Source organism: Cricetulus griseus (assembly GCF_003668045.3).
Source record: "Cricetulus griseus strain 17A/GY chromosome 1 unlocalized genomic scaffold, alternate assembly CriGri-PICRH-1.0 chr1_0, whole genome shotgun sequence".
In the NCBI taxonomy this organism is placed as follows: Eukaryota; Metazoa; Chordata; class Mammalia; order Rodentia; family Cricetidae; genus Cricetulus; species Cricetulus griseus.
The window spans coordinates 2988632-3011171 of NW_023276806.1; the positions used below are offsets into that span (position 1 = coordinate 2988632).

Consider the following 22540-nt stretch of genomic DNA (forward strand, 5'->3'; position numbering starts at 1 on the left):
ATCGAACCCCTCCCCCCAGTACAATAAACCAAGTTCCAGCCCTTATGAAGGGACTTACACTGACTGTGGGGTAAATGTCAGTCACTAGCAATAAGCAAAGAACAATCACAGTGAGCTTTGGTTATCAACTTGACACCAACCTGTAGTCATCTGGGAACACAGAAATTCAACTGAAGAACTGCTCCATCAGAATGTGGAACATTTTCTTGATTGCTAATTCTTTGAAAAGAGTCCTGCCCACCCTGGGTGGTGCCAGCCCCTAGGCAGGTGGGTTCCACCTTTGTAAGAAAAGTAGCTGAGAAAGATAACAAGCTTTTCTCCATGGGATCTGCTTCAGTTCCTGCCTCTGGGCTACCCTCCTGGCTTCCCTTGATGTTCAAGTGTAAATTGTAAGATGAACAAGCCTCTTTCTGCCCAGGTTGCTTTTGGTATTTATTATAGCAACAGAAACCTAAGTAGGATGAGAGCTTTACTGATGATTTAGATAAAATTCATGAGCACGTTATTTTACTTCTAGCAACATGAAAGGAGAGTTTAAATGTCTAAAAAAGAATAGGTGGTGGATCAATACTGAATAGAAGAATAAATAAACAGGTGTTCAGGGAACAATGAAATCAGGACATCTTAACTTGCCCTGGATACTAACAACATTGCTGAAATGACAACAGCTAGGAAATGAGACAATCAGTGTCACTCCATCTGAATGAAAGAGCCGAGAAACATGCACTTCTCAACAAAGGGTGTTGATGGAGTGCAGGGACAACCTCTGTCTTTGGTTTCATCCAAAACTGAAATTTGATTTGCTGCTGACACGCATACTGTGCATGAAAGACATCTTGGAAAATGAGCTCTCCTCTCACCCATGAAGTGTGAGCAAACACAGCCTCTGTGCAGCACTTACCATTTGCTTATGTAAGCATGCCTGCCATCACTTATCAAAAGCACATCTCAAGTTTAAATACTGAAACTTCCATGGAAAAGTGGCCAACACATATGATCTTTTCTCTAAAGTGAGAACTCAAAGTTGCCTTGAAAAACAACCTATAAATAGGCATGTATGTTTCATTTCAAGTAGCAATCATACAATTTCATGAACTGTATAGAAGGGAGATGAAATCAATAAAAATAATACACATTAGGATCCTATCACTGGTTCAGAAGAGGATATGTCAGTCCTTTGCTGCAGCCATCCTACCCGACGCCAAAACACTCGGGCTTGGCGGTTTGCTGTTTAGGTTAAGAATTGCACACAAAAAATAGATATTCACTTTTTCTTTGACTGCAGGATGCTCACCAGATAATAACTAGTATCTGCTGAGTGCTCTTCAGTCCAGCACATTATCATGAAGAAATGCCACATGTGGACATTATGTCCATCCAGCCCAGTTCCCAACAAGTCTGTTCCCACTTCCCTTCACTAAGAACTATCTGCACAACCACAGGCCAGGCCCTTTTCCTCTACCCCTCACCACTAGAAAATGAAATTGTGCATTTGTTAACTTCCTTATATAGTTCACCTAGCTTAAATTGATGATGAGGTATAAAATACATATTTGGAATTTAAATCAATTATGAATTATAATGACTCCAACTTTGGAGTATACATATATAAACATTATACACAACAAACATAAAGTTTCCCAAATTATATTTCATTATTATAATTCACAGAAGGAGGAGAAAAATAATGATGTATATTTATGCAAAAAACTAGAATATATATCCTGTGCAAACACAAAATTTTAGTTTTTTTTTTTACTGTCATGCATCAAATTTTGTTTACATGATTAAAGAAACATTACAGTTTGGCCATAAAAATTGGATTTACCTTAAATGGTAATATGTAAAATGAAAGTGAAATTGATGTGACAGTGATTAACAGAACAGCAAGCAGGGTAGGGCAATGACCCAAGGTCCATGTGAGAGCTAAGTGTTTAACCAAGCTACGTTCATTTTTCAAACAACTAGGAATGGTGCATGCAGAAACCTTTATAGGACTGTGTCAGGACAGCCAGAAGCTGTGCATACAGGACCCCTTATAAGACTACATCACGACAGAAGAAAAAGGATGCACACATGATAAACATGCTTATTTGTAAGCAAGACTGATGCTAGTCCTGTCCCTTTCCAGGTATGTGCACTTGGGCTTATAGCCTCAGCCTGTTGTCTGCAATATAGTGTTTTCTTTCCAGTTTCAGAGAGGGAGGAGTGATGAACAAAGGGTCAAGACCTCGCTGTGAAAACCAATAGAAACAGCTGACTTGAGAAAGTAGGAACTCATGAACCCCAGCTAAATGCTGAAAAACTCCACCCCACAAAAGGTGTTTATGTGATAAACAGGTATCCTCCATCCAAATTCTAGGCTTGGTTTACATTGCTAAGCCTGGTTTGCCTGACAGATTTTTATTTTAAATACACACTTTCTGTTAAAGTGAGTCTGATGTCATAACAATGAGCCAGGCACCAACTTTCACAGGTGTAAAATATGTGATACTGGCAAAGGAGAGGAAAAGCAATTTGACTGCAGCCCATTTGTGGGGCAGGACATGAGACTAAATCAAAAGCATTTCTCCATAGAGACACAACATCACATCTGAAAGGGTCTCTTTGAGCTAACTGCCCCAGATGAAAGGCTCTGAGTCTATAGACAGGAATGGTACCAAGTAACTGAGTTAGAGGATGCTACGCTGGGTGTATTCTAATCGGAATTCAGTAGAACCCCATACTTGACTGAGTACTCCACCGTAACATGGGGGAACCAGTGAAGTTCCCAAAGGATGGCATTGATGAACACATTGAGTAACTACTGCCTGTTCTAAATGTAAAAGATGGAAAACAGCCTAGAAGAAAATCATGCCTTGTGTATTTTGAAAACGAAAGTTTAAGTAGAATTTCAAACATAAAGTGTTTGGGCATGTCAATGAAAATCTTACTGAAAGGTTTGAGATATGATTGTAAGATGATTTTATTTGTATCCTACAGTGTGATGAAGGATCACCAACATAGTATGAAAATGTTATTGTAATATTTTAAATCAAGAAGGAAATTTGTATATATTATGTATAATTTTCATTAGTGTATGTCATATAAAATGTATAGTTAATTTATATTGTCAAGGATGTGAAGAGTCAATGGGAGTGAAGGGAAGATTAGAGAATGGGCTAGTTGTGGATTAGTAGTGAAGGAGAGAATCAGGAAATGCACACCCTTCTACAAATTTACACCCATGTTCATTAAAATTCACTAAGAACTTCAGAGCACAGACACTGAGGATCCTAGATTGTGTGTTACAAATATTTCACTTTTTTTTTTTTTTTTGGTTTTTCGAGACAGGGTTTCTCTGAACTGGCTCTGTAGACCAGGCTGGCCTCAACTTCACAGAGATCTGGCAGCTTCTGCCCCCCAAGTGCTGAGATTAATTACTTTCATTTTTTAATTTAAAAATTATAGGTAAATATTCAAATGCATGTATAATCATATCTCTCTATCTTATGACTATTGAAGATATAATTCTCAGATAAAAATCCAAAACAAAATGTGTCTGTTTAAAACTATGTTATTTATTCAGCTGTATTTGGCAAAATGAATATTCAACATTGTCGTATTACATGTGGAGGTTTAACTGTAATCGAACATTTTCTGAAATTCAACTTGTTCTTTCAATAAAACTTCATCAGCCACCAACAATGTGGCAAGCATCAAATCATGCGTGGCTCAAGGCGGCTGGTCTCTGTAGTGACCTAAATATCAGGGACAGGCAAGCAGGCAACACTGGGAAATAACATGACTGTGATCTACCTGGCTGAGATACGGGGGATACAGGGTTGGCATGCAGCCCAGGCTGGCCTAGAATTGCTGACTCTCCTGTCTCAGTCTTTCTAGTACTGGCTGCGTCTTATTAGGTTCTTTTGCAGCACAAGGTGTCTGGCTGGAGCAGGAGTGAAACTAGGCACTCCTGCCCTCTTGGTTGTCATCACCCTTGCATTCTCTGTGTCTTTGATTTCTTGTCCCTGTCAGTTTACTGACAGCACACACATTCTCCGGAGACAAGATGGTTTTTAAATTTGCCTTTTCCTGGTTTTCAGTGATCTATAATGTGTCCATATGTTCTGTGCTCAAGAACATTAATTATTACAATTAATAAACTCTGACTGTCACCTTCTCCCAAAGAACATCAGGCATGAACTCTCCTCTATGCATTGTAACCCTCAATTATAAATGACATTTTCATTTATCTTCATGAAAATGAGATTTTTTAGAGAGAATTATTTGCATGTAACAACACCCAAAGTTGTACCCACAACTTTTTAAGGTACATTTTGAAAGATTAGAATATCTAGTAGGACAGTTATTCAAAAGTAAGTCACTACACCCAGACCATAAATACATTATTTTCATTTAAATGTATGAATGTAAGTTTACATACCTGCTGTAAAAGATCCAGTAATTCCCTCTCAATAAAGAAGACTGTGGGTGAAATTCCAAACTGTCTTCCTTGTACTGTGGACAACTGTCACCAGGCCTTACCCACAGGTGAAGTGCTGCAGGCAAACAATGGCTGCAGAGAAGGATCCCTCTTCTCCAGAGACCAGGAATTCAGTGAACCAATCCCAAATGGTCAGCTTTAAACAGCCGTGTTTATTAGCAACACTGAATGGACTCCATAGTGTGCAAGCCTGCACACAGGTGTATGTGTGTGTGCAGTAACAATTCTAGATGAGGGGGACAGTGTAGGCAAATAGGGAATTAAAGGAGGAAATGGAGGGTTGGGCATGATGCTTACACAAGACTCATATATGAAACACTAAAATAAATGGATGATGTTAACCAACAGAACAGGTTTTCAATTTCCATTCTTCAAAGAGAACTAAAAACTGTTGATTTAAACAGTGATCCAAGCTCAGAGTGCAAGCGATGGTAATTATTTTCCTATAAAAGTTTTAGTCACTATACACACATCTACTTAGACAGTTCATATCAATTGCTTTTGCAGAGCATCATCAAGGTACCACATTTTAGTTTTGCAGACACATCTTTCTCATCATACTCACACGCTCATGGAATAACCTCAGTATCCAACTTATGGAAACAAGAGGTCAAGGGCCCATTTTAGAGATGCTTACTTGCATGATGTAGGCACCATCGGAATTATTAATAGGAAATAGAAAAGGGTGGGTCAAATATACAGTGGTTCTCAAGACATGTTTTGTTCTTCTTTGTCTTGTTTGGTCTGTTGTTTTGTGTTGGTATCTGGCTGTCAGGAAGAATAAATATATGTCATTTGCAAGAAAATCACAGAACAGGATAGGTAACTGATGCTCTCACAGACACGGTGAAGTATCCATCCTTTGCCTGTCATCTATCCATCTAACTATATACCCACCCACCTACCTACCTATACCTACATACCTCCTGAAAGTAGATGGGTGCTATGAGGGAACAAGCTGGGGTCTACATGGAAGAGGAGCTGCCAATCTGGGAGAACAGAAGTGTAAAGATCAAATCATAATTTACTCATATGCAGAATATTGATCTACACACATATACATACACACACAAAAAAACATGTGTGACATGGAAGCAAGATTCTGGCTGAAGGAAAGGAAGGGGGACCAGTGAGAAGAGGAAGGAAGCAGGGATGGTGGGAGCAAGGTGTCCCAAATCGATCAATAACAAATGAGATGGGCTTTGACCTTCTAAGTGAGCATTTACTCTTTCACAAACCCTTGCCTTGCTTTATTATAAGCCTGTGATATTTAAGTAAGACACCAACATAAATATATAACTTTAAAAAATGAAAAAAAATCAATAATTGAAGGAACTATTAGGATTCCAAATTCACAGTTAATGAGATGTGAACCAAACTGTCCCCCATATACACTTCCGTGTGTTTATCTATAGTTGGTTACTGAATAATGAAGGGCTTCCTACAGAAGGCTACTGAGAACAGAAAAAGCAGAGTTGAAAGGGATCAAAAGCATTATAATAATTGCATCACTTTTGTGTGTGATTATCTGAAAATACATGCTAATTATTCCAAGTAGAATATATATGTAAACTGAAGAGTCATCACAGAATTTAAATATCGTGAATTAATTGAACAACATACTGAGGTTCACTGTAACATCATCATGAAAGCACAGATCATGCTTGCACCAATTTATTTTATTATAACTTATGTCCTACTCGGATTCATAAAATTTTAGCAATTAGAATGCTTTCTCATCAATAATAATGTAAATTTCAATATTTTATTTCTTGCAAAAGTCTCCTCAACATAAAAAATATGAGATGATAGCAAAAGTCAGTTCTGCTGCTGGGGAACAATGCAGCATTGTGCACGTGTTTGTTCTTCAGAAGGCCAGCATGGCAAATGGAGAGTCAGCTCAGCAGTTGGGAGTGCTTGCTGCTCTCGCAGAGGGTAAGGGTTTGGTTCCCAGCATTCACATCCAATGCCCGCAATGCCCTGTAATGCCAGTAGCAGGAAATCTGACCCGCTCTTCTGGACTCCCCAAGCCCTTGAAATCGTGTGCCTATACCCACTTTCGAGTGCACATGCACGGGTGCACACATGCACACAATTTTAAAATAATATAACTAAATCATGGAGATCGAATCTTCACTTCTCAGCAACTGTTAAGAGCCTATAGCTCTTTACCTAGGGGTGGGCCTTGATATATACATGTGGGAATATATGCAACCATACTCATGGAATAATAAGAAATAAATGATTTAAGAAGGAATGGAGAAAGACTGGAAGGATTGGGAGGGAGGAATGCAGCCAGTATGGTGGTCACGTGTGAAATGATGCCAAAATGTAAGTAAAAACTCCTAATACCAGAAATTCAGAATTTATTGTAAATTACCATGATGAATTTATTGTAAATTCCCATAATTTAATATGTAAGTATTCAGTTTCTATTTCTTCACTAAGTCATTGCACAACATACGTGTGTGTGCACATACCACCACTTAATTCTAAATGAAACATTTGTATTAGTGCCATAAGACTATGTTTTTGTATGTTGATTGTTAAGGCTCTACTCCTGCTAAAATCTCCAGCAATAATTTCTTCTAATTATGTAGGACTTAGGAGAGCTGCTTGCCTGTTTGACCACCAACATATTTGCTGATCTCAAATGAAGATAATTTAAAACAAATAATAAATTGAGTCCTTCACTAAGAAGAGAGTTTTGTCATTCTTTAATTTTAATTAGTTTTGTGGTTATAGTGTGCATTTCCACTTAATCTTCAAACACATCCAACTTCCTCCTCTGCATTTTTCTCTAAGGGAATTGCTTGAGATGCAAATGCCAGTTTAAATTGGACAACTAAGAATTAATTTCCATCCTGCAGCATGTCACCGCTTGCCGTTCAACAACAAGTCAGGGGTTAAGAGTGGTTCAAACATTCAAGGAAATTCAAATCATTCAATTACAGAATTGTTTATTGACTGTCTCACAGAACAGCAGTCCATACTGCAGGACCCCAAAACTAAAATGTTCTTTGTCTTTGAAACCAAACTAAGGATGTTTTGTTTCTGAAGCCACCAAAACACTTAGGATTAACATGCCAATCAGAAATGTACAAAACACTTGGAAAACCTACAATGGGATATCTTTTGAATGTTATGAATTTGAAAGTAATTTTCTGGGGTTACAGGAAGTGCACATAGTAAGACAGCACTATTCAAATTAACTCGTCCTTCTAGAATGCATTTGATCAGCTCTTTCAGATATGGGCTTACATTTCCATTCTTATAGGTAATATCTTATTTTTTAACACTCTACTAAAAAAAAGTAGAAATATGATCTAATTCCAGGCAATTTATTTCAAAACTAAGCCAGAAATAATGGAACATGCCTGTAATTCCCACACTTGAGAGGATGAGGGCAGAATATTGCATGTAAGTCTTGCCTGTGTTACACGGACAGATATGATCTCAACAGACAAACAAACAAACCAAAGTTTACAGAAATGTGTTCTTATAAAAACCCCGAGAAGGAGCCAGGCGTTGGTGGCACACACCTTTAACCCCAGCACTCAGGAGACAGAGCAGGAGGATCTCTGTGAGTTCGAGGCCAGCCTGGTCTCCAGAGATAGTGCCAGGATAGGCTCCAAAGCTACACAAAGAAACCCTGTCTCGAGAAACCAAAAAAAAAAAAAAAAAAAAAAAAAAAAAAAAAAAAAAAAGAGAGAGAGAGAGAGAAGACTCACATTTACCATTTAGTAAATGGTACATTGCTACTTCTTGAGGTCATCCTTAAGAACAATCATGATCCCTGTTGCTGTTACCCTAAGAATACTACAGGTATTCAGATTTTCTTTTACACTGGAAAGACATTTAAAAAGAAGGCGTGTTCTCATCTTTATAAAAGATGATATGTGACCTGCAGAGTACCAAGGTAACCAGAGATGTGGGCACGTGTATTCTGAATGTATCTGTCCAGATAATGAGAATTGGTAACCACACATTTAAAGCCCACTTGCATAAGCAGATAGACTCTCATTTCTCATAAGATGTGTATTCTGAGCAAAACAAGTCTGCTTAGGTTCTTTTGCGGTAGGTGAGGGGACATCTTTCCAGGCTTGTGGTACATGCCTGCGACCTCTGCAGACAAAGGAAAACAATGTGTTTAAGATTTGTTACTGCCAGTTTCCAGACTACAAAGTGGATTGTGCATCACACAGTGTGGATCCACTGAAGTAAAGGAGAAGGACTGTATGAAAGGTCAGGAGACTGCAGAAGAGTACAGTTTAAAACTTGTGAATTGCTTACTTCTGGAACTATGCATTAAATGTTCTTGAACCACCATTGATGAAAGGTAGCTAAAACCACTCACAAATTGTGGAGCATCGGTTAATAACTGTCTTCTCTATCATAGAACAATGACATACCCAAATCTGGGTTTTGATTGCTGTCAGTTAAATTAATACCAATGAGGGCTTATTTGTGAAAATCATGATGGTCTACATTTATTTATTGTTCATTTGGGGCCAGGTATGATGCTAGGATACTTATGAATGTTTTCTATTTTCATAATATGTAGGTTAGAGACTACCATTAATTCACTTTACCTTCCAGTAAAAATGTGAATCCATTTTCTAAGACATTAAAAAAAAAAAACATTTCCAAGAAATATGCAAAAGTTTTTTAAAGGTTGTATCTCAATGATGTATGAAGAAGTAGCTGGTAATAGGAAGACAATGAATTCCCTGGAGGTTTGATTGATTAGTGATGTTAACTATCACAATATTCTTAAATAAAGTAAGGAAAGAAAAATGGATATATTAGCATGAGAAATTTAATAGGAATTGACATTGCCTAATAATAATGACACTATCAGAATTAAATGAGCAGTGTTGCTTAAAGGTACATCATTTGACACAGAAAAGGCTAAGTACTGTCTGCCACATGTGAACATGTGTCCTAAATATGGAGAAGATTTAGAAATGCCAGAAACTCAACTCACTGACTACAGGGAGTGGAAAAAGGATACTTTCCATCGCTCAGACAAAGCTCAGAGCTACACTGACAAAGTGTGTTCTTGCTATTTCAGTGAACTATTGTTAACCCAAGAATTGCAAATTCATTTGCTTGCTAGTTGAAAGAAGCATGGGGTGAAATCTGTGAGCTCTGCCTTACACTGACCATTATCCCAACTAGGAAGAAAGAAGACTTATGTAGATGGGGCAAGCACAGTTTTTTAGAAGAAACACATCACACTGGCAGAAGGGTTTAATGCTAACCAAAGAAATAATGAGGATGGAAATAAACTCTTCAGAGACATTCAGGATGGTTAACAGACTAGAGACAAATGTGTGTGGAATCTATGGGAAAAGTCCACGGCAGGGCATGTGAAGGCACATCTTCCCATTGAGGCAAAAAAAAAGAAAGGAAGAAAGGAATGTGATGGTGGTGAGGTCACCACATGTCCAAAGGCCTCTGCTTGTCTCACCAGAAAAGAGTGGTCTCAGATATGAGAGCTAACCCTTATGGATTATCCCAAAGCAGATACATCACACCCAAGATAAAAACAGAGTGTTTTCTCTGACCGTGCCAGGGCCAGTTAATATAAACGTTAGATACTGGGGAATGGATGCCTTAGAGAACATGTGATCTATGAAAGCAGTATTAAATCGGTGCAAAAATATATTCAAGAAATTATATAAGAGGTGTGTGATTCCTTTGAGGGTTTGCAACTACTTAGCTCTGAATACCCATGGACCACCATGCGAAAATGATAGAATAAACATAAAAAGGAAGAGTGCAAGGATGCAGACGAAGATCTAGAGTTAAACCTGGTGAGATTGGTTATGTTCTCTTTTAATCTGAGATATTTTTGTCAGCACTTTGAACCCACAGTGCCTAGGCTCTGCAACACAGCATGCATAAAGACATTGTGCTCTTCTTGGATGACATGTGGTCTGGAGTAAGTAGACATGGACATACAGCATGTGACAAACATCCCCAATAAAAATGAAATCAGAAAAAGCAAGTTTCAGTTGATCAGTCTCAACAATGAACATTTCTCTCACTAGCTGCTAGAAAAAATCATGTTCGTTTGATGCTACTCAATGACAGCAGTTGGACACAGAACTTTTTAAACTATTATGCGCATGCTAAGTGAAGCCAGGGTAGTCAGGTTTTATAGATACAAGATATTGTTTTTTTCTCCTTTTTTTTTAAAAAAATGTGATTAGTTTATCTTTTTTTTTATATTCCAATCCCAGTTCCCCTCCCTCCTCTCCTCCCGTTCCTCCCACTCTTCCCCAGCGCCCATCTGCTCCTTGGAGTGGGCAAGGTCTCCCCTACAAAGTCTACTATGTCTGTCCCATCATCTTCTTGAGGCAGAACCAAGGCACCTCTCCACACCCCCACACCCCTGTGTCTAGGCTGAGCAAGGCATCTCTCCATATACAATGGGCTCCTCTAAGTCAGTTTGTGCATTGGAGTCAGATCTTGTGCCCACTGCCAGTGGGTCCCAGTCGCACCATTGTCATGGTTTTACCTTTTTATCTGTTGTAAAAACTCACAGTGTTTCAAACTGAGATGCCTCCCACAATGATCGAGGTGAGTGCTACCAGAATCAGCTTTCTAAGAACTTGAACCTGTCATCTATATCAAACAGAGACTGTTTCTCCTTCAAAAGCTGAGCACAGATTCTGGAGCTTCACAGGCTGAAGATGAAGCCCAGGTTGGGCAATTACTTCCCATAGAGTGAGTCTAGAATATTCATTAGCATCTCTGTGATGCTTTTCTACACTGTAAAGTAGAAGTGGAGGCTTTTGCAATGATGTGTTGAAGTTTCTGGTATATAACAGTGACTAATATGTATAAGCAAAATTGATTATTTGTATCTGTTAGAGAAGCATTTAATTATTTAAGTATGTATATACATGTGTGGAGACATGGATCAGTGACTTAGAACACTGACTGCTCTTCCAGAAGATCCAGGTTTTATTCCCAGGCATCCACATGGGTGGCTCACAACTGTCTGTAACTCCATTTCCAAAAGAATTTCGTGCCCTCTTTTGGACTCTGGGGTCACTGCACACAGAATGTGCACAGACATACATGCAGGCAAAATACTCACCCAAATAAATAAATGAATCTCAGAAACAGATTTAACTTAAATATTTATATGCAATGTCCTTTTGTAAACTTATACTCCCAAGATATCCACTATCACACTCCAAAAACAAAATATTGAAAAAATAAGCATATGCAGATCTATAACTTGAAAGAAAGACATGTATGTACTTAAATGAGAAACATGAATTCATAAATGCAGCATATAGCACATACCCCATTACCAAGAGGGGGATGTAGACTTTGGATAGTTTACTACAGTTGCCAACTTTCATTTTTTTGTCATTCCAAATGACCTAAGTTTTAATTAGTATAATTTTAAGCAAATTAAAATACAGATTGTATTTCCCCTATCATTTATTTCTCCCTTCTTTTTACATCTCTCCTTGCATTTCTATACACTGTATTCAGAGTTCAGATATGAGCATGATGTCAAAAGCTGTGCTTAGCAGGAGAGCTAACAACTTTAAACAAATGACTGGTTATTCAAAGTATTAATTTCAAACAAGAGTCTACACAAATCAAACATTATCCTGTGGGAAAATATTGTGTCCATAAGATCAAAGAACTGTGGTTTTAGTATCCATTGAAGGAGTACTGTTTGATGGGACATACAGGCATGGTATTTTATTGAGCACTTTTATTTACAAGTAAATATTGATTTAGAAAACTTACTGAGAAAGCCTCACATGCTTACAAAAATCAGGGCAACACTGTGACAGACACACTTGCAGGCAACACCAGCTCTGGCATTGCAATCCAAAGCCAAGTTCATTTTATCTCCTCCCTTATCACAGGTCTTTCTTGTGCTTTGAAGAAAATCCAAGACCTCAAACTATGTCACCAAGATCATGTGACTTGTTAACAATTCCCAGATTGGAGTTCACTATGGAGCAAGAAGGAATACATAGGAAGAGGCTGACTAAAGAGAGAAGTTTGCCTGTTTTCACTTTGTTAAAGGCTCTGCCAAGAACAGAGATCATATGTTCATGTAGGCCAGGATAGACTTCAGTTCCTATGGGTGTTCTTTGGGAAATAGGATATTGATGGAGTTCTAAATAATATCTCTTAAGTCTTTCCCCCTATGATTAAATTCAACACAGCAGCAAAAGAAAACAGGATTTCTGAGATGGCCCTTCCCCACAAAGTTGTAGCAAACCTGAATCTGTAAATGCTTCAAAGAACTGTCTATGACTAATTTTTTTTCTAAATCAAAATACAAAGATAGGAAAAAAAGTCAGTCCTGGCAACTGAATGTGTGCCCAATGACTTGGTGAATTTCCATAAAGAGCGATTTAGTTCTGGACTGAGAAGGGTTAAAGGAAAAAAATCTTCCTTAAATTGAGCAAATTTACTAGCTATTTGGAAAGTACCTTGTGTTGGCTTCCATTCAAAAGCACAACACTTAATGCTACCAACACTGCCAAGTCCCTTCTTTGCTCTCTCCTGCTTTCAGAGAAAGAGATTAAGACCAATTCCCCTGCCAGCTGGAGGCTGGAGAGCATCAAAGGTTCTCCATCAGGATTCAGAACTTGATGCAGATTGGAAAGCACAATGCTGATAGATAACCCCTTGGCTTTATAATCAAAGCCTGTGACCACACTAAAACCCTACCAGCTCCTATAACTGCCTTGTGGTTTCAAAGAACTGTCAGTCTGCCACTGATAAATGGCTAACATAGTACAAAATGATGGTCTTCTTTGGGGGTGCAAAGCAACTTTTCACCCGGGAGAACTATTCATCTTTTACAACAGCCAATTTGCTTTGCTTCCATTGTGTCTGTTGACTTTATCTAATTGTTGCTTTAGGGGAAAGGAAGAACAGGTTCCATGAGTTGAGTTCACAAAACCAAATTTTATCAATATGGACATATACATGGAAGACATGACAATTATCTACTGTGGACTGAGGAGTTCCTGATATCTGCACAGGGTAGTGGGTGTAAGGCGAGTTCCTGTTGTGTGTGTGGTGTAGTGCTGAGGACAAGGAGGTCTTCTGGGTCACTCAGAACCACAGGTCCTCTTCAGATTAGAAATACAACTTAAAATCTTAACAGCTAGGCACCTGTATTTTAAATTATTTTTCTACTGAAATGCACCTCAGCAAATACATGTTAGGTCTCAACATCACAAGCATCCATCATTACACAAATACATATGTTAATAAGATGAATTTGCTGCTATTTTGTAAAATATCTTAACACATATCTTACATGGGCTGTTTTTTCTGAAATATGTGGTAAACAACTCCAAACACTTCTCTTCAGAACCTTCTTATATATTTTTTCCTTGCAATTAATTCTGGGACATGCATGCAGAGGAAAATATCATTAGCCAGCTGTGAAACCAGCAAGCTACAATGATGAGTGACTTGAAAAGACAGGTCATTGGTGCAATAGTGGCATGGACATATTGAACAAAACCAATCACTTTCTTATTGGATTTAAGGCCCACTCCACAACATGAAACCCATACCCGGCAACATCACTGAGCCAAGCATCTAAGGCTAGACAGTGCATAATTACAGTTGGCTACTATTATTTTGTTAAATGGGCATAACATCAAACCAACCCCCAATCGCTTATTATTGCACCCTTAGATTGGTGTATATCTCAACCCTCATCATAGAAGTTTCTATTTGCAGTAGATGGTGATCCACACAGAAAGCCACAATTTTCAGAGAATAAGATATTACAGAATATACAGTCCAGTGTAGGACATACATACCACCCTCTTCCTCCAAGGGATCATTGCAGAAGATGGAACAGAAAGTGTAAGAACTAGAGGTAGTTGGTGACTACAAGGAAAGACTATCTTCTCCATACAGGAAGGAAGCTGCATGTATGAACTCATAGTGATTGCAACAGAAAGCACTGCAAGCCCAAGTGAGACCAAATCTCAGCATTAAGATGGAGTTGGACACACAATGCCATCCCCAACCTTAGGGAGACTGGGAATTGGTTAACTTCAAGGAGAAAGAGTCAGTTTTCTCTAAGAGTATGGTCTCTAGTGAGCTAAACATGCCCCAGCAGAAGACAACACAGATAGGAACAAACTGCTCTTGATATCTTAAGAAAAGAGAAAAATCGCAAAGTTGGGTGTGGGATCTGGGAAGAGTTGAGGGATGGGAGTGAATGAGATCAAACATGTAAAAACTCTGATGACCAAAATCAAACAATAAATTCCTTTAAGGATTCTGAATTTTAAAAGCCAGCATCTGCTTATAAGAGGAAATGGGCAATATTTGTTTTTCTCAGCCTGGGTTGCCTCCACTCAGGATGATTTTTATTCTAGTACCATCTATTTACATGTGAGTTGCATGATTTTATATTTCTTAACAGCAGGATAATATCCTATTTTGTAAATGTACCACAGTTTCCTTATCATCCATCAGCTGATGGACATATGGGTTCTTTCCAATTCCTTGCTATGATGGATAGAACATTGAACATGGATAAACAGTGTTGTTGTGACAGGGCAACAACATGAGATTGACTGAGATATTGAGATACATTGATTCCCAGCCTCCTCACTAACCTCACATTAAATCAACAGTGGTTGTACAAGTTTTCACTCCCACCAGCAATGAATGAGTGCCCCCTTAATCCATATCCTCACCAGAGAAAGCAGTCCATTGTTTTACTGATCTTGGCCATTGTTAGTGGCATAAGATGAAATCTCAAAGTAGTTTCCATTTGCCTTTCCCTGATGACTAAGGATGTCAGCCATTTCTTTAAATGCTTCTCAGCCATTTGTGTGTCTTCATTGAGAACGCTGTTTAGTGTTAATATCTCACTTTAATTGGGCTATTTGATTTCTGGATGCTGAGTTTCTTAGTTCTTTATATATTCTAGATATTAACCCTCTATCAAACATGTAGTGGCTAAAGAGATTTTCCAGTCATCCTTTGCCACACTGAAGATGCTCAGGTTCATGAAGTCCTAGTTGTTATTTCCTGGTCTTTGTGCCTGTCTTCCTGGTTTTCTGTTCAGAAAGTCCATGCCTGCACCAATGCATTCAAGGCTACCCCTCATTTTCTCTTCTGTCAGGTTCGGGGTATCCAGTCTTATGTTGAAGTCTTTGATCCATTTGAAGTTGAGATTTTTACAGGTTGAGTGTACAGATCTATTTGCATTCTTCTATATGCAGCCATCTAGTTTGGCCGGCACCATTTGTTGAAGAAGTTGTCTTCCAGTGTGTATTTCTGGCTTTTTAAATAACAGTTAGGTGTCTTTTGGAAGGAGTGGATGGAGGGGGTGAGCATAGTGGAGACAAGGGGAGATGAAGGGGAGTGGGAGGGAGAACTTTGGTTGGAATATAAAATGAAATTTAAAAAATAAAATAATAATTAGGTTTCTATGGCCATATACGGTTTATGATCTAATAAAGCTTGCCTGGGTGTCAGAATGCAAAGCTAGCTATAGCCACAGAAGCTGAGCAGAGTTGGCACATGTGTTTAATCCCAGGACTCAAGAGAAAGAGGTAGATGGATCTCTGTGAGTTCAAGGCCACTCTAGATTACAGGAGAGTGAATCAGTAAAAGAGAAACAGAGCTCATGCCTTTAATCCCAGCACTAGAGAAGGTATTAAGGAGCTCGGGGCAGTCTGAGGCAGCAGTCTAAGATTTAGTGAGGAGCAGTGCAGTTTGGAGATGCAATATGAGATTTGGTGGATCATCCTCTGGTCTGAGCATTTGGCAAAAGTGAGAGTTCTCTGGTGGCCTGGCTGCTTTCCTTCTCTGATCTCAAGGCAAGCTTTATTAGGTCATAAACAATATATCACCATAGGTGTCTATATATGTGTGGATTTATGTTTGTGTCATCATTTCTATTCCGCTGATCAACATAACTGTTTCCTGTCAATACTGTGTTCTTTTTATTATCATACCTCCGTAGAACATGCTGGTATCTGGTACACTGACACTTCCAGAATTTCTTTTATTGTCCAGCATTGTTTCAGTTCTTAAGTTTTAGAGATGAGTGTTTTGATCTAACATAGGTTAGGTAGCTAATAAAAAACAAAACAAGCAAACAAACAAAACACAGTGGGAAGGACACGAAGAAGGGGAAAGATAATACAGTGTTATGAAAAGATAAAGGAGAAACTAGACTAGAAGGGTTTAAATGTGGAGGGGATGGGAGAATAGTGTGGTAGAAGAAGGCATGTGGGGAAAAGGTCTTGTGAAAAATCCATTTGAAAACCTACTACTGTAGATGTTTCTGTCACTCTTACTGACTAGTGTTCATGGTACTGCAAGGTTACTGGAGGGAAAATATAATCAATACCATCCAGCTCTGAACCTTACAACCCACAACAGTAACAAACCTGAGAGACAGACTGGTACAGTAGAGTCACAAATGTCATGGGAGTAACCAACCACTCTCTAATTGGATTTAAAGCCTACTCCTTGAGAAGGGACTTATACCTGATACTGCTACAGTGGCCAAGAACTTGACCCTAGATAGCTCATGGACCTGGGGGAAACCTAATACTAATATTCAGCTAAATGAATGCAGCAATAAGTTGACTCCTAATGGCATCCTACTATACCCATAGATCAGTGCCTCAATCAGCCATCATCAGAAAAACTTCTTCTTTTAGTAGACAGTAACGAACACAGAGACCCAGAACTGGACAGTGTGCAGAGTGTGGGAGACGTTGGAGGACTAACTGCTAAATTCAATGTCTTCATCAAAGCCTTCCCCTCAAGGTTCAGGGAACTATTTAGCAGAGAAGGCAGAAATATTATAAGAGCCACAGATGATGGGTGACTCCAAGGAAACAGTATTTTCCAGACACAAGAGGACTGGTGCACACAATGAGCTCACAGAGACTGTGACCACACGCCCAAGTGTAAGATGAGGACTTTTGTTCCGGCTGGTCCCGCAGCCCTTCTCCACCCCAAAGAAGCACAGGGACGCTATATTAAATTATAATATAGTGGTTTTGGTTTCTTATTGGCTATCTATGTCTTAATTATTAACCCATTTTTATTAATCCCTGTATTTCCACACCGTCTTGGCTTACCAGAGAGTGCCGGGCCTGCAACTCCTTTGCCTGCTACGTGATTACTGCTCAGTGTCTCCACAGAGAAGAGAGAAATTTCCTGTTTGTTCTTGTTTATATCCTGATTCTGCCCAGCTACGTCACCTCCTGTCTGTCCAATCAGCCAATCAGTGTTTTATTCATTAAACAATAAGAGAAACCATCTCCATCACCCAAGACCTGCACAAATTAAAACCACACTAAACCCCAGTCTGACAAGAGAAACTGGATGCAAGGTCCCACCACTCAGATGCTGTTTGCAGTTCACACCTGCCAGGGAAGGGAAAATTGGTTTTCTTCTATAGATTGACAGTGTTGTATCAGCCACTCTCCTGGACAGGTCTCATTCTAGGACTCACTAAACCTACACTAAATTGACCCATTTTTTATTTGTTTGTTTGTTTATTTGTTGTTTTTGTTTTTTTCTGTGTATTTATTGTTTTGTTTGCATACTTTTTGTCTTATTGGTTTTGTTTGTTTAATTGCATTCTCTTTTTAAAAAGATAAAGAACACAAAGTTATGAAGAGTTAGAGAGATGAGAAGAATTAGGGAGAATTGGACGTTGGACATTGACTAAAATACACAAGGAAAAAAGGAAAAAGAAAAAAATCAAAAATAAATTCCTGAATTTTCTTCAATGTGCATGTAACAAACTATGAAGAACTTTGCAGATATCAATTAAGACAAAGACTTCTGTTGGTCCATAGCTTCAGTAAGTGAAACATCTGCTTTCTGTCATCAGAGCATTAAAGACACTGTGTTACTAAAACCTGGCAAAACTCACTAACATGTAAATGGGCTTGGGCTCATTCCCCACTCTTTCCTTCCCTGATTCATTAGTTCACATTTCTCTATGTTACTCTGTCCTTCACACACATGGAACAGCAGAGTAGAGGGGCCACGGGACCACAGATGACTGACACAGACATACATACTGTCATGTTCTGACACACTTTTAAAAACAAAGTATTAACTCTAACTCCATAGAGTAGATGAATTATTTTTAAAAAAAAACAAAAAACTAACAACAATGCATTTACAGTGAGTTCATTGATCTGCTTACATGCCAAAACTATACCACTAAAATAAATTTTGAATTATTCTGAATTAGGTTGGCCAAAACAATCATCTGAAGATCTTTAAAGGCACACTACTGTTCTGTAATTAATATATTGTTGAAGCTAATTTACCATGTGGCATACCTAGTGTTGGAACAGTTCTGAGCATCAGCACAGATGACACTCCGCCACTGTTCAGTTCTATGCTGGGGACCCGTTTTCCAGGCTCACTGGACAATCCATTATTCCTGATGTCCTAGTGTCACTCTGTAGCTATGATGTAATGATGACCTCAAAAAAACTCAGGTGAAGATATTTGGCTTACCAGTTGCAGTCCATCAACAAGGGAAGTCAAAGCAGGGACTCTAGGCAGGAACCTGGAGGCAGGAACTGAATCATAGACCATGGAGAACTATGATAACTGACTTGATTTCCCTGGCCCACTTGCTTAGGGATGACACTACCTAAAGTGGACTGGCCTCTTCCATATCAACTAGCAACCAAGTAAAATTCCCCACAAATATCCCTGAAGGACAATCTGATGGACTCCATTCCTTCATGTGGTGCCTATTCCCAGGTGGGTTAAGTTATCAAAAAACCCAAATATGGCATCTTCCTTCCTGAAGAAGAAAATCAACTTAAGAGCTTTGAAAGTATGCTTTTAAGGACTCTACCAAAGCAGAACATAAGCATTTAAACAGTATCTCAATGATATAATTTGATGACCTCTGTACAGTTGAACAATTTACTGGGAGAACATGGTGCTGTGGTGTACACCAAAGGGCTAGGCTTGCAAGGAGACATCCCAATCGCCTTCCCAAAGGACTCATAATCAACTTTTATTTATTGGTGATTCCACATCCTCATATATAAATCATTTATTATAACCGGCAGCATCCATTTCAAAGGAGACTACTTAATGTAGAATAAAAAACAGCAAATGTATTGGCCTACAGGAATAAATACTCAAGGCACCATTTCTAAGTCTACTGACAAGATTGCATGGTTCTGGCAGAACTGTGTCCTGTGGAGGCATGCACTATAGTACAAGTGCAGAACTGTGTCCTGTGGAGGCATGCACTAAGTACAGGTCATGCCCCCACCCCTCTCACTAAAAGTCATACATTGTGTTGCCCAGTGACTAACAGTCAAGTCCAGTACAGAGAATGTCTGAGTTGTGCTCATTTTGCTAAAGTAAAAGAATGTACCACTTATAAGGGGAGACATTTCCCTTCCTTCCTTTGAGTAAAAGCATGAAAAAACAGAGTAAGTTATCTTGAATTAATATCAGAGTGGCTGAAAATGTACAAAATTAGTGCACTATGGTTGAATGGGAAACAGATTGGGGAAAAAAGGCTACAAATGAGGATGTCATTCATGGTCCTATGTACAAAGACCATGAGACATCCACCTGTTTATCCAAATCTATTTGCCAAAGAAGTGAGAAGAGAGCAACGGGTTGATGTTTTAGTTACCATGAGCACTAAAAAGTAATCTAACCAGTATGTAAACTTCAAAATTATGCTTTGGCTCTTCAAGTCTAACAGCCCTGGGACCTAATGCATGGCCACTGAAGTTCTTGCCTTCATTGTCCTCTGCTTCATCCCAGAATGTCACTATGACTCAGATCTGCCACATAGCACAAAATGCAACCAAAAGGCTGGAGGAAAAGGTAAGTCTTCCCATTTACTAGTTAACATGTTTTGTGAAGAATAATGTGGGTAAATTCCATAAGGACTGATGTCTATATTGACACAACTGGTGCAAATATATTATAGAGAACTACAATGTACTACTGAAAGCCATGTGTTCTTTAAATCCAAAGTTTAGGTAAGAGTCACTCTGGACTGAACACAATCACTACTAAAAAGCATACAGGGAGGTACAAACAGTTCTACTGAAGGGTACACTGCAAAGCCTTCACTGGCCTGAAAAGGCAGAGAGAAGACCTGAAACCTTGGTAGACCACCTATACCTACAGCTTATAGTATCTCCTGCAGGTGACCTAAATGGTGATCATTGTCATTTATAAGGTGGCAGATGGTAGCAAATGACAGGATGAATTCCCTTTGTGTTTCAGCTCTACTCAAGGGAAGTTTCTTTTGTTTGGTTGGTTTTTATCATTCTCTTCCTGAAAATGGACTCCCTGGCACTTTGGAGTCAGAGGGTATCAGGTGAACTTTGACCTCACCTTTCATTAAAGACCACAATAACCGGTACTGCTGACTGACATGTTTGAACTGTCAGGCTTTAGCACTCCAAGATATTTGATAACTGTTACTTCACCACTCTCTTGCTATGAGATGCTTTGAGGAATGTGCTGTGGTAAAAATAGAACATATCACCACATTGTCCTGTCAGGTGTTTTCTTAGACTTTCAGTTCACACACTTTGGTAAGAAAAGGGTGTGTGTTTGCAAGATAGAGTTCTGTTTTTCTAATGAGTTACAAATAGCATCAAGAGTAATTTGAAATATATATCTCCCTATGGATTTATTTCTAATGAAAACATGCCCCCAAGTTGGCCCCATCAGCTGCTCCCCTAGACCACCTGTATCAGCTTATGAGCAAATAAATTCCAGAGGCTGGAGAAGTCACAGAACACCAAGAGCAATATTCAACATTTTAATGAAGATGCAATTTCCTATAAATAAATAATAAAGCATAAATAAAAGTTCAATAATTGGAGAATTCAGATAGAATTCTAAAATTCATATCAGAAAGTAAAGCAGATAAAATGTGCTTTGAGTAACAAAAATGGTATTGAAAATTATACGAAATTGGCTAATATATCTGACAAGTTTTGGGAGTCAAGAGCTCTCTAAAATATTGTAAAACTCGGAATATGTCATACAATGGATGAAGTCTGAAGGCTGAAAGCAAGCAAGGACCACACTAAACTCACCACAGCAGGCATCCTCCCTACACGCTGGAACTCTACACTGTCAGAGTAAAGGTCTCCTGGAAGCAGAACATGATCCCCACACTTTAATTGACCATACCACTTATTAAATTGCTCATTAGGAAAGGAAGTGCCAAGACAAATAACCAGAGTGTGAGTGATAGATCACATCCTTCAGGCTGAAAATGGTGCTGTTTGCCACACGTTGGCCATTTGCTACTTCAAATACAAATGGTTCCGTTTCTGTGATTTAAGATTGTGTTTAATGCTGCTGTGCAAACTTCTAAGAAGAAATCAACATCACAAGTGAAGGTGGAAGGTTAATTCACATCTGCTCATGACGAAATGCCCATCACCTTTGTCAAAAATAAAAAAGTTATCCTACTATAATGTCACAAAAAGCTATTACTTTCCTGTTCTCAGACTCATAACAAGAATAATACATTATTAAAACACGTTATTAGCCTGCGTCAGAATTTATCTGTGAAAGTGGCCTCAAGCCCATTCAAAAAGCTTTAAGTCATACTCCAGCTCACATTGTTAAATTTAAAGCGTAGCCCCGTTAAGGGGAATCAGACGCCATTCTTCCCCACCTTCGACGTGCATGTATTATACCGGCTCTGTGCAATCTGTACTCATAAGCAAACTACCACCCAGTGGAGAGACTGAAGATCTTTCATGAAGACTGAAGAAGCAAACCAGGTGGGGGTGCCAGTGTAGGTGGGTCTATGGGAAGTGGAGGAACAAGACCGGGCAGTGAGCCCTGTTCTGCTCTAAGCACCCCTGATCCTCAATTTATGTCCAACAGAGAAGGGAATCTTTGCCGGGCACACTTGGCAGTGTGGCTTAAGAGGAAAACCAGGCTAGTATATCCTTTCCGGAAAATGCTGCTGTTCAAGCTTAGTGAAAATAAGGGGAAGAGAAGAGGTAAAACTGAAGAGAG

General features: G+C 38.9%; 1 protein-coding gene across 1 annotated transcript in view; it reads right to left on the minus strand.

Annotated features, from left to right (window-relative positions):
* Positions 1–22540, minus strand: part of Negr1 (neuronal growth regulator 1) — a 710881-nt gene that overhangs the window by 687252 nt on the left and 1089 nt on the right. The window lies entirely within an intron of this gene.